Consider the following 9,257-nt stretch of genomic DNA (forward strand, 5'->3'; position numbering starts at 1 on the left):
TGGCCAGGATGGTCTTGATCTCTTGACTTTGTGCTCTGCCTGCCTTGGCCTCCCAAAGAGCTAGGTTTACAGGTGTGAGCCACTGCACCTGGCCTGTTCATTATTATATTTATATAGTTTCAAAGCAGCTCCAAACAAAATGCATATTAGTTGCAAAGGGGAAAGCAGCAATTTACAATAAATAAGCCTGGCAGACAACACATTAACAATGTCACTGTTATCCGCTCAATGAATGAAGCTAGAGAATCTGTGCACATGTGCACATAAACACATACATACACACATTTGCATACATCTGCCCACCTGTCAATCTAGAAAACCACTTTTTTACACTGATACCTCCAATTCTATTCCAACATGACAGGATTCAGTCTAGCTTTTCTCCCTTTTTATATTTTCAACCACCTCCTCCAAAAGTGAGAAATCTTGCTTCATCTATCTTTATAATTCATTGATTTCCTCAATTGCCCTGTTAGTGACCAATCTGCTTCCCCCTACGCCATGCAGATAACCTCCTGAACCCACCTGGATTTGGTTCAGGCATCCACCAACCCACTTTCCCTCTCATAATCAGCCTATGTAGGTGCCCTTTTTCTCCAATGCCCTGTAACAGGTTATCCTGTGTGGACACCAGCTCAGACTTAGTGAATGCAGACCAAACCTCTGCTGCAGTACCCTCACCATGCCCCCAGCTGCAGTCCCCATGTCTACCTTGTGCTGGCTCCAACACTGTGTGCCAGTCATTTTTGGTCTCCAAATAATGTGATTTGGGGTAGAAAATTGTCTTAGTATGACCTAGAAAAAGAGCCTGAAATGAGGATCTTTATGCAGGAGAAATCTATAGAAGTCCCAGAACCTCCTGCCCACATGTCTTAAGCCTCTACCACGCCACTGTGGTCATGGTCCTGGTGACTAGCCAAACACAATTAAGGCCTGAAAGTAACAAAAGATGGCCCACATCCATCAAAATGCTGCACAAGTTCCTGCTTGCTCCCATCATGTATCAGCTGTCCTATCTCCTTATAATGGTCAGGGTCAAGTTCTCCTGCCAGTGTGGAAACTCCTTTCTTTGCCTACTGATCTAATGCAAGAAGTGATCAGCTGGCAGCGAAAGCTTTAGGTTGGTGTGACTTTTACTGGAGGTGATGGTGAATGGGGCATTTCTAGTTCTAGCCCTTGGCTACTAGATCCGTATAGTCCAGCTATTGGGGACATAAAACCAATAAAAGAGCCATTGGTAAAAATTTAGTGCTGCATCCTAAAGAATTGCTCCTTATCGTCAAAGCTGTGTCTTTAAGAGGTCATTCTAATTATTTGTCACACCAATAGCTTCTTAATTGTGTAGTATTGGTATGACCAGTAGATTCTACAGTCATGTGCCCATAGTTACATCTTTTTTTCCATTAAGTAGGTCTCTTAATGTTGTGCACTGGTGAATCAGACAGTGGGGCTGGCTGAGGCACTATAAGAGCAATAAAGGTGAACTCATCTCTAGAAGACACATCACTTCTGGTCAAGACAAGTGATTGCTCCTTCCAGGTTGTGGCGGTCCATCTTAGAATGCATTGCTGCTGGTCTTGCCTTGGGAAGTTAGCAAATTCTTAGGCACTTCCAAGCAAAGTGGCTTCAATTGCCTAAGGACTGACGGTAATGCTCCAGAAAAAGTTGCAGTGTGAACTGCTACCAGGAACACCTGCAGCCTCCAGTAAAAGGGATTTCCAAGCATTTGGCCTTTTTAGTTCTTCATACCATCGCATGAGGAATAGGTACAATATTCTCTGATGGCCACAGAGGCCAGCCTGGTAAAGCAATTGAGTGAAACATGCCAAGTTGGCCAGCTTGAGAGCTAACGCCCAGTCTAAGGGAAGTACCAATTTGTTATTGCCAGCATTGTCGGCTCTTACAATTTCTCATGAGAATCTGACAGTCTAGATTTATTTTAATGTAAACGGTCTTAATTTTTAAAATACTGACTATTATATTATCAGGCTTTTAAAGCAGAAAACAGATGAAATTTCCAAATCAGGATAGATGGAGGAGGGAGGATGGCAGAGAGTGGAGTTGCAGGAGCAAATGGAAGGCATCCAGCACAATGACTGGTTCAGAGTTTCCAAAACACTCTGGGCCCGTAGAGTGCAGCCATTATTTAAGTCTGCTTGGGCTGCCATAACAAAAGATCATAGACTGGGGGGCTTAAACAGCAGAGATTTATTTTCTCCCAGTTCTAGGGGCTGGAAATCCAAGATCAGGGTTCCGGCATGGTCAGTTTCTGGTGAGAGCTTCTTTCCTGGCTTACAGACAGCTGCCCTATTGCTGTACTCATACGGCCTTGGCTCAGTGCATGCACTTAGAGAGGACAGAGAACTCTCTGGCATATTTACTTATAAGGATACTAGTCTTATCAGATCAGGGCCCTACCATTATGACCTCATTTCATCTCAATTACTTCCTTAGAAGCCCCATCTCCAAATACAGTCATAGGAAAGTAAGGACTTCAACATATGAATTCTGGGAAGACATAAACACCCAGTCCCCTGCAGGCATCAAATAAAAAACCTTAGATAAAACAAAGGAGACATGTCCCACAGCTAGCATTAAAACACAGGTGTTTGACCTCTGATACGAACAGCAACTAAATGACTGTGTCTAAGGTTGGCCCTATATAAATGTGCTATACTTATGTGTCCCAAACTGTGAGTCAGTTAGGCAGTATTTGGATCACAATATTTGATTTACTGTTTAATTGATTACGCTGAGTTTTTACCTGTAAAAAAGAATAATGAGAAATCTGGGAAAATTGTAGAACTGGAAAAATATGTTGCTGAGATTTTCACTTGAGATGAATTGTCTGGTTCAACAAATATTGACCTAGTAATTGTTCTTTTTGATTTCACATGGAGGTATGTAGTTTAAAGGAATATGCAGAGGAACAGAAAACTAAAAACAATGTAGAATTGAGAATGAAAATTAGGCACACTGTCACTCTTAGTGTCAGAGTAAATTTACATGTCCTAGCTGATCATGAATTTTAATAGAACCTTCCATCAGAAACCCAAAGGGGGCTCAAGGAGCTTAAGACCATATTCCTCTGGCAACCAAAGTAATTGCACTATATCTGTAGAGAGCAATTGTAGAAAGTAAAAAGTTCCTCTTCAAAGTTTTGTACAAAGTAAAAAGATTTGTAGAAAGTAAAAAGTTCCTCTGTATTATATTGTAGAAAGTAAAAAGTTCCTCTTCAAAGTTTCCCTTCTTGTTAAGTAATAATAATAATAATAAATGTTAGAAATAATAGTTTGTTTTAAGGATTAACTTTCTTCAAAGCTCTCTAGCTTTTTGCTAACAACTCTTTGTTAAGCCCTATTTTGGGTAGCTGTTAGACATGCTCACAGGCATGTAGTACATTTTATGTCCTTGTACTTTAACCAAGATATCTGTGCTGGACGTGCTCACAGGCATGTCCCAGCTCTCAGCCTATGCCCCTTCCTTATTTAGACTTCCTCTCTTTTTTTTTGTTCTCCATTGCCTTTACCTATTTAGAGAATTTTAAAGTTGTTAGCCAATCAAGTTTAGATTGTGAGGTCTAGTTCCAACCAACAGAGATCAGACACAGCAATGAGGACCCAGTACATGAAGAATAAATATGCCTGCCTTTCCTTTGTTCATTAGCTAACAAAAGCACCCTTTCTGCAGAAAGTAAAATTGCCTTGCTAAGAATACTTTTTGTCTGAATGCTAATTTTTCCCTGCAGTACCTAGGAACAAGAATTCTGTCTCCAACATGTATTAACACCAAAGTGTGGTTACAGACAACTTCAATACCACCTGAGAACTTGTTAGAAATGCAAGATTTCGAGCCCCACCCCAGGTCCACTGAATCAGAAACTCTGGGAATGTGGTCCAACAACCCATTTTACCAAGTCCTCTGGGTGATTCCGGTGCACATTATGGTTTGAGAACCATTGCCTCATATTAACAAAATGATAGAAAGAGATGAACCCAGGAGAAGTGGAAGCAGCTGACCTTTTACCGAGCTTCTACAATGTCCTAGGCACCCTAGTAGGAGACTCATCAGCATCAGGGTATGAATCCAAATCTATCTAACTCCAAAGACCATGTGTTCATTCCATTTAGTCAAATTCCCTTCAAATGTGTATGAAGTATCTCAATTGGACCAAGTGCTGCATATATGTTATTCTAGTTAATCTTTACACAGATATTAAGAAGTAGGTTATATTATTTCTATTTCATCGATGAAGAAGTTCAGACTTACAGAAGCTAAGTCGCTCTCTCATGTGGCATAGACATTAAGTGGCATAGCTGGCTTGATACAAAGTCCATGTTCTCACCTTGCCTCCTTATACCAAACTGTTCCCTTAAATTTTAAAATCTTCTACCTTTGGTTGCCTTTCTCTACCTACTGCTAATCTGTTTTCCATGTTAGAGAATCTCATCTTTCTCAACTGGCATCCTTCACCTGAACCACAGAACACAGGAAATGATTTGAATGATGATTCTCCCAATTCTCCCATGGGTGGCACTTAGCTAGTGCCAGGATAACTGTGTGGTAGTGGGAACTAATTCACTACACACAGTGGAAGCCTTGGGCATCAGGGCTCACCGCTCTCACAGAACCCCCATCAGGAAAGCCTATAAGACATCCGAGAAACTCTTCTTATTCACCCACCTGGCAATTCACTTTGCTGTTTTCTTTCCAAGTTTCTCTTTGAATATCTTCCTTTAGTCAGAAAATTTGGCAAGAGAAAGCATGGTGTAACTGAGAAGACATTGAGCCAGGGCTCAGGAGATTTAAACCAAACACCTCTGCTAGGCAGATGTGCCTCACTTGATAATTCATTTTCATTTCCTGTTTTTTTTTTTTTTCTCTCTTCACAGGGAAAATGTGGTCTGGATTAATCAATGTCGAGGACCACTCTGTCCAGCTCCAGCATGCTACTGTTTATGAAAAGAAATTAAGCACGGCTGTCGAATCCCCCTTCTTCATCCCAAAAAGGAATTGAAAAGGGAAATATACATAACTCATTATTAAGTGTATGTATGTCTTATTTGGGACCCTTGGAATATTACTCTCTGTGGTTTTCTTGGTAGTCAAAATTATTTCTTCAGATGTATTTTTGGAAGGATCTTAGTTCACAAAGTATTTTCATTTAGGACTCAAGCTAGGATAAAGAGTAAGGCTTGTGGTTATCCTAACCATTCTTAAGAAGTCTTTATAATGTCCTGAATCTAACCTACTGTGGCACGTAATGTTATTCAGTTCACTTCAATTCAACCAATGTTACTGTGCAGTATTTTATCATGTGCACATCCAGTAAACATTATATTAACTTGAAAGTTAGTTAGAAATTCTATTCCAGTGGAGAAGGCTAATACTATGAATTACTAGGCCTGCTAATTCATGCCTGTAGAGGTTATGGTAGAATATTCCTTAGTGAAAATTTCGTTTTGAAGGAGTAGCGTCTATTTTTATTCTTGTCTGGAGTGCATAATATGAAGCTTTTCATATCTCTGAAGCTTTAAATTAGAAGCCATTTTGGGTTGGGTTTTTAAAAAACTCCTCCAGAAGGAGAACAGTAAAAAGTCTTGCCTTTTATTTTCATGCATCATCTTTCAGTCTACATACATCTATCAAATTTTTAAAAAATTCATAAAGAAAATCTAAAATATACTACTCGAGCAAACTTAGGCAAGTGTTGCCCATTTTTGTAGAAAATTAGATTAGTCAAAATAAGACTTAGAGAGTGTTCGAAATCTCTATCAACTGAACTTAGGCTAATCAGAGGAGTATTTAAATTACCAAAAGGATGGGCGGAAAAGAAAGCATCTCCGAACACTTAACTGCCTGAAGCTGCTATTTTAGCATCCAGCCAATAAAGATTTATAAACAACCCATTCTTTGTTCATGCTGAGGTCCTCCGGTGTACAGAAACAAGGATGAAATTCAGCATCGTTACTTTCAGCATAGGACCACTGGACCCAAATCTACAGTTTATGCAAAACAAATAATGCAAAAATAGAAGTATGAGGAAATAATTGGTATCAAGAATTAAATGATATGATCACTTATAACCGTCCCCAGCCTAGCCAGCTGTATATTTACACACTAATAGATACTTCTGCTTAGGCATTTAATTTGTGCAGAAATTAGGTCAATAGGAACATCAGTTTTCTTTTTTTTTGCAAATGTACAAATTTGCCAAAATCATCCAAAACTCTCCCAAATAAAATTAGTATTCTTTCTCTTTTTAAGAATTGGGAGGTATACACCTGATTGAGTAACTGAGTTAGACTGTAAGACATGAATACAGAATGGGCACAGTGGCTAATGCCTGTAAACCCAGCACTTTGGGAGGCCAAAGTGAATGGATCTCTTGAGCCCAGGAGTTTGAGACCAGCCTGGGCAATGGCCAAACCCTGTCTCTACAAAAAATACTAAAGGTGTGATGGCACACACCTTTAGTCTCAGCTATTAGCCTGAGATGAGAGGATCACCTGAGCCTGAGGAGACTGAAGCCACAGTGAGCCATCATCACACCACTGGCCTCCAGCCTGGGTGACAGGGTGGAATCCTGCCCCACTTCCTCCCCAAAAAAGACATGAATACTAAGCATATGTATGTCATATGTAGAGAGAGTGTTCTATTGTGATTAGGTAAAATGAACAACAATGTTTGTCTAGCATGTTGAAAATTAAAGGTAATTATACTTGGGCTAAAGACAGGTAGACATAATTACCTGTTAACATTAACATTAACCATTCGTAGTTTTTACTATTGCTATACATATAATCTATTTTTTCTAAAAATAGCAAATAATTTTGACACTCATTCTTTTATTCATTCATTGATCCATTCAATATGTGCTTATTGAATACTTACCATGTGCCATGCACCCTGATAGGCAAGGAGAATACAAGTAATAGGACAGTTAGGATCCCTGACCACTGCATCTTAGTGGGTGAAACAAACAGTAAACAAACGACTAAAACTGATACTCAAAGGGTAAGAAGGAGCCAGCCACATGACTCCTTCCGGGCAACCAGTAATGACAGGAGCTAGCGTGACTGGAATTAAATGAGGGAGGGAGGTATCAGGAGACTGGCCATGGGGGATTTGTATAATATGGGAACATACTTGGAATTTATTCTGATACAATGGAAGTCATTAAAAGGTTTTGAATCAAGGGAGTAACACGAGATCATTTTTGTTTAAAAACACGGCATATTCTCACTCATAGGTGGGTGACGAAAAATGAGAACACATGGACACAGAAAGGGGAGTACTAAACACTGGGGTCTATTGGGGGAAAAGGGGAGGGCCAGTGGGAGGGGGAGGTGGGGAGGGATAGCCTGGGGAGAAATGCCAAATGTGGGTGAAGGGGAGAAGAAAAGCAAAGCACACTGCCATGTGTGTACCTTCGCAACTGTCTTGCATTCTCTGCTCATGTACCCCAAAACCTAAAATCCAATAAAAAATTTAAAAAATATATATCTCATTACACTGGGCGCAATGGCTCACACCTCTAATCCTAACACTTTGGGAGGCTGAGGCAGGAGGATGGCTTGAGGTCAGAAGTTTGAGACCAGCTTGGCCAACATGGTGACACCCCATCTTTACAAAAAATGAAGAAATTAGTCAGACGTGGTGGCACACACCTGTAATCCCAGCTACTTGGGAGGCTGAGACATGAGAATTGCTTGAGCCTACTAGGCAAAGGTTACAATGAGCCGAGATTTCTCCACTGTCCTCCAGCCTGGGGACAGACTGAGACTCTGTCCATACAACAAAATAAAAAAATAATAATCATTGCTATGGCTTGCATGTATTCCTTAAACTTTATGTGTTGGAAACTCCATCCCCAATGTGGCAGTGTTGGGATGTGGTGCCTGATGGAAAGCCTGGCCAATACAGTGAAACCCCATCTCTACTAAAAATACAAAAATCAGCCAGGTGTGATGGCGGGTGCCTGTAATCCCAGGTACTCCCGAGGCTGAGACAGGATGATCTCTTGAACCTGGGAGGCAGAGGTTGCAGTAAGCTAAGATTGCGCCACTTTGCTCCAAACTGGGCAACATAGCAAGACTCCATCTCAAATAGGAAAAAAAAGTTCCATTTTGGATGAATTATCCAACTGGAGATAACAGTAGGCAGTTAGATATTCAAGTCCGAAGCTTAAAAGCAAAGTCTGGGCTAGAGATAAAACTTGACGAATCGTCAGTATATAAATTATATGTAAATTTATGTAAATAGAAGATATAATCTAGGGTCTTATAACAAAGAAGGAAGAGGGACCAGAACAAAATCCTAAGAAATCCAACATTCATAGGCTGAGAGAGGAGGAACTAGGAAATTAGCCCAAGAAGGTGAGATAGAAGAAATATAGAACAGTAGGATTGGTGAAGAAGAAAGTTTTAGGAAGGCAAGTGTTCAGTTAATTAATATTAAACGTGCTGAAAATTCTAATGTAGCAGATACAATTAGTATTGACTAGGCCAATAAAAAATGTAAGCTTTTTATTCCCACTATCCATTATTTATAATCAATATTACTATCAATAGCTTTCCCTGTTTTTATAGACTAATAAATTACCTGTGCTGTCATCACACTTACCCACATTCCTACATATTCACACAGATTTTGAACCTTGCAATAAGATTCTGTTGCCTCCTCTTTACTTGTCTTCTACAAAACACTAATTCTCTGCTCTATTTGTGTGCCCTACCAACCAATCTGTTCCTTATTTCAACCATGACCCCAAGTTTTCAGAACTTGAACCCCGTGGTTGTAGATTGCTTGGGGAGTAAGATATGGCCATTTTTGCCCACTAAAGAGACCTGGGAAGGTAAGAAACAGGGTAAGCTTTGTGGGGCCAGAACAGGTGGATCACCTGCAGTCAGAAGTTTCAGACCAGCCTGGCCAACATGGCAAATCCCCGTCTCTACTAAAAATACAAAAATTAGCCGGGCATGATGGTGGGTGCCTGTAATCCCAGCTACTTGGGAGGCTGAGGCATGAGAATCACTTGAACCCAGGAAGTGGAAGTTGTAGTGAGCCAAGATTGTGCCACTGGGGGATAGAACAAGACTGTCTCAAGAAAAAATAAAAAGAAAGAGGCTAAGGTTGGTGGCACAGAAAATGGACACAGGGTACACAACTCAGATAAACTTTGTATTTCAAGCTCCTTAGGACAATGAATGAGAGGGAAAAGGCATGAGTGAAGGAAAGGAGCTGGCTGAGTTTCC

At 40.3% G+C, this 9,257-nt stretch overlaps 1 long non-coding RNA gene across 1 annotated transcript in view; it reads left to right on the forward strand.

Moving 5' to 3' along the window:
• Nucleotides 1-5,046, forward strand: part of LOC144576704 (uncharacterized) — a 49,542-nt gene extending 44,496 nt beyond the window's left edge. The window contains exon 3 of the long non-coding RNA XR_013519088.1: nucleotides 4,893-5,046. This is a non-coding gene — a long non-coding RNA (uncharacterized LOC144576704). The remainder of the gene's footprint in view (nucleotides 1-4,892) is intronic.
• The last annotated feature ends 4,211 nt before the right edge of the window (nucleotides 5,047-9,257 follow it).

The sequence above is a fragment of the Callithrix jacchus genome, chromosome 6 (assembly GCF_049354715.1).
Source record: "Callithrix jacchus isolate 240 chromosome 6, calJac240_pri, whole genome shotgun sequence".
In the NCBI taxonomy this organism is placed as follows: Eukaryota; Metazoa; Chordata; class Mammalia; order Primates; family Cebidae; genus Callithrix; species Callithrix jacchus.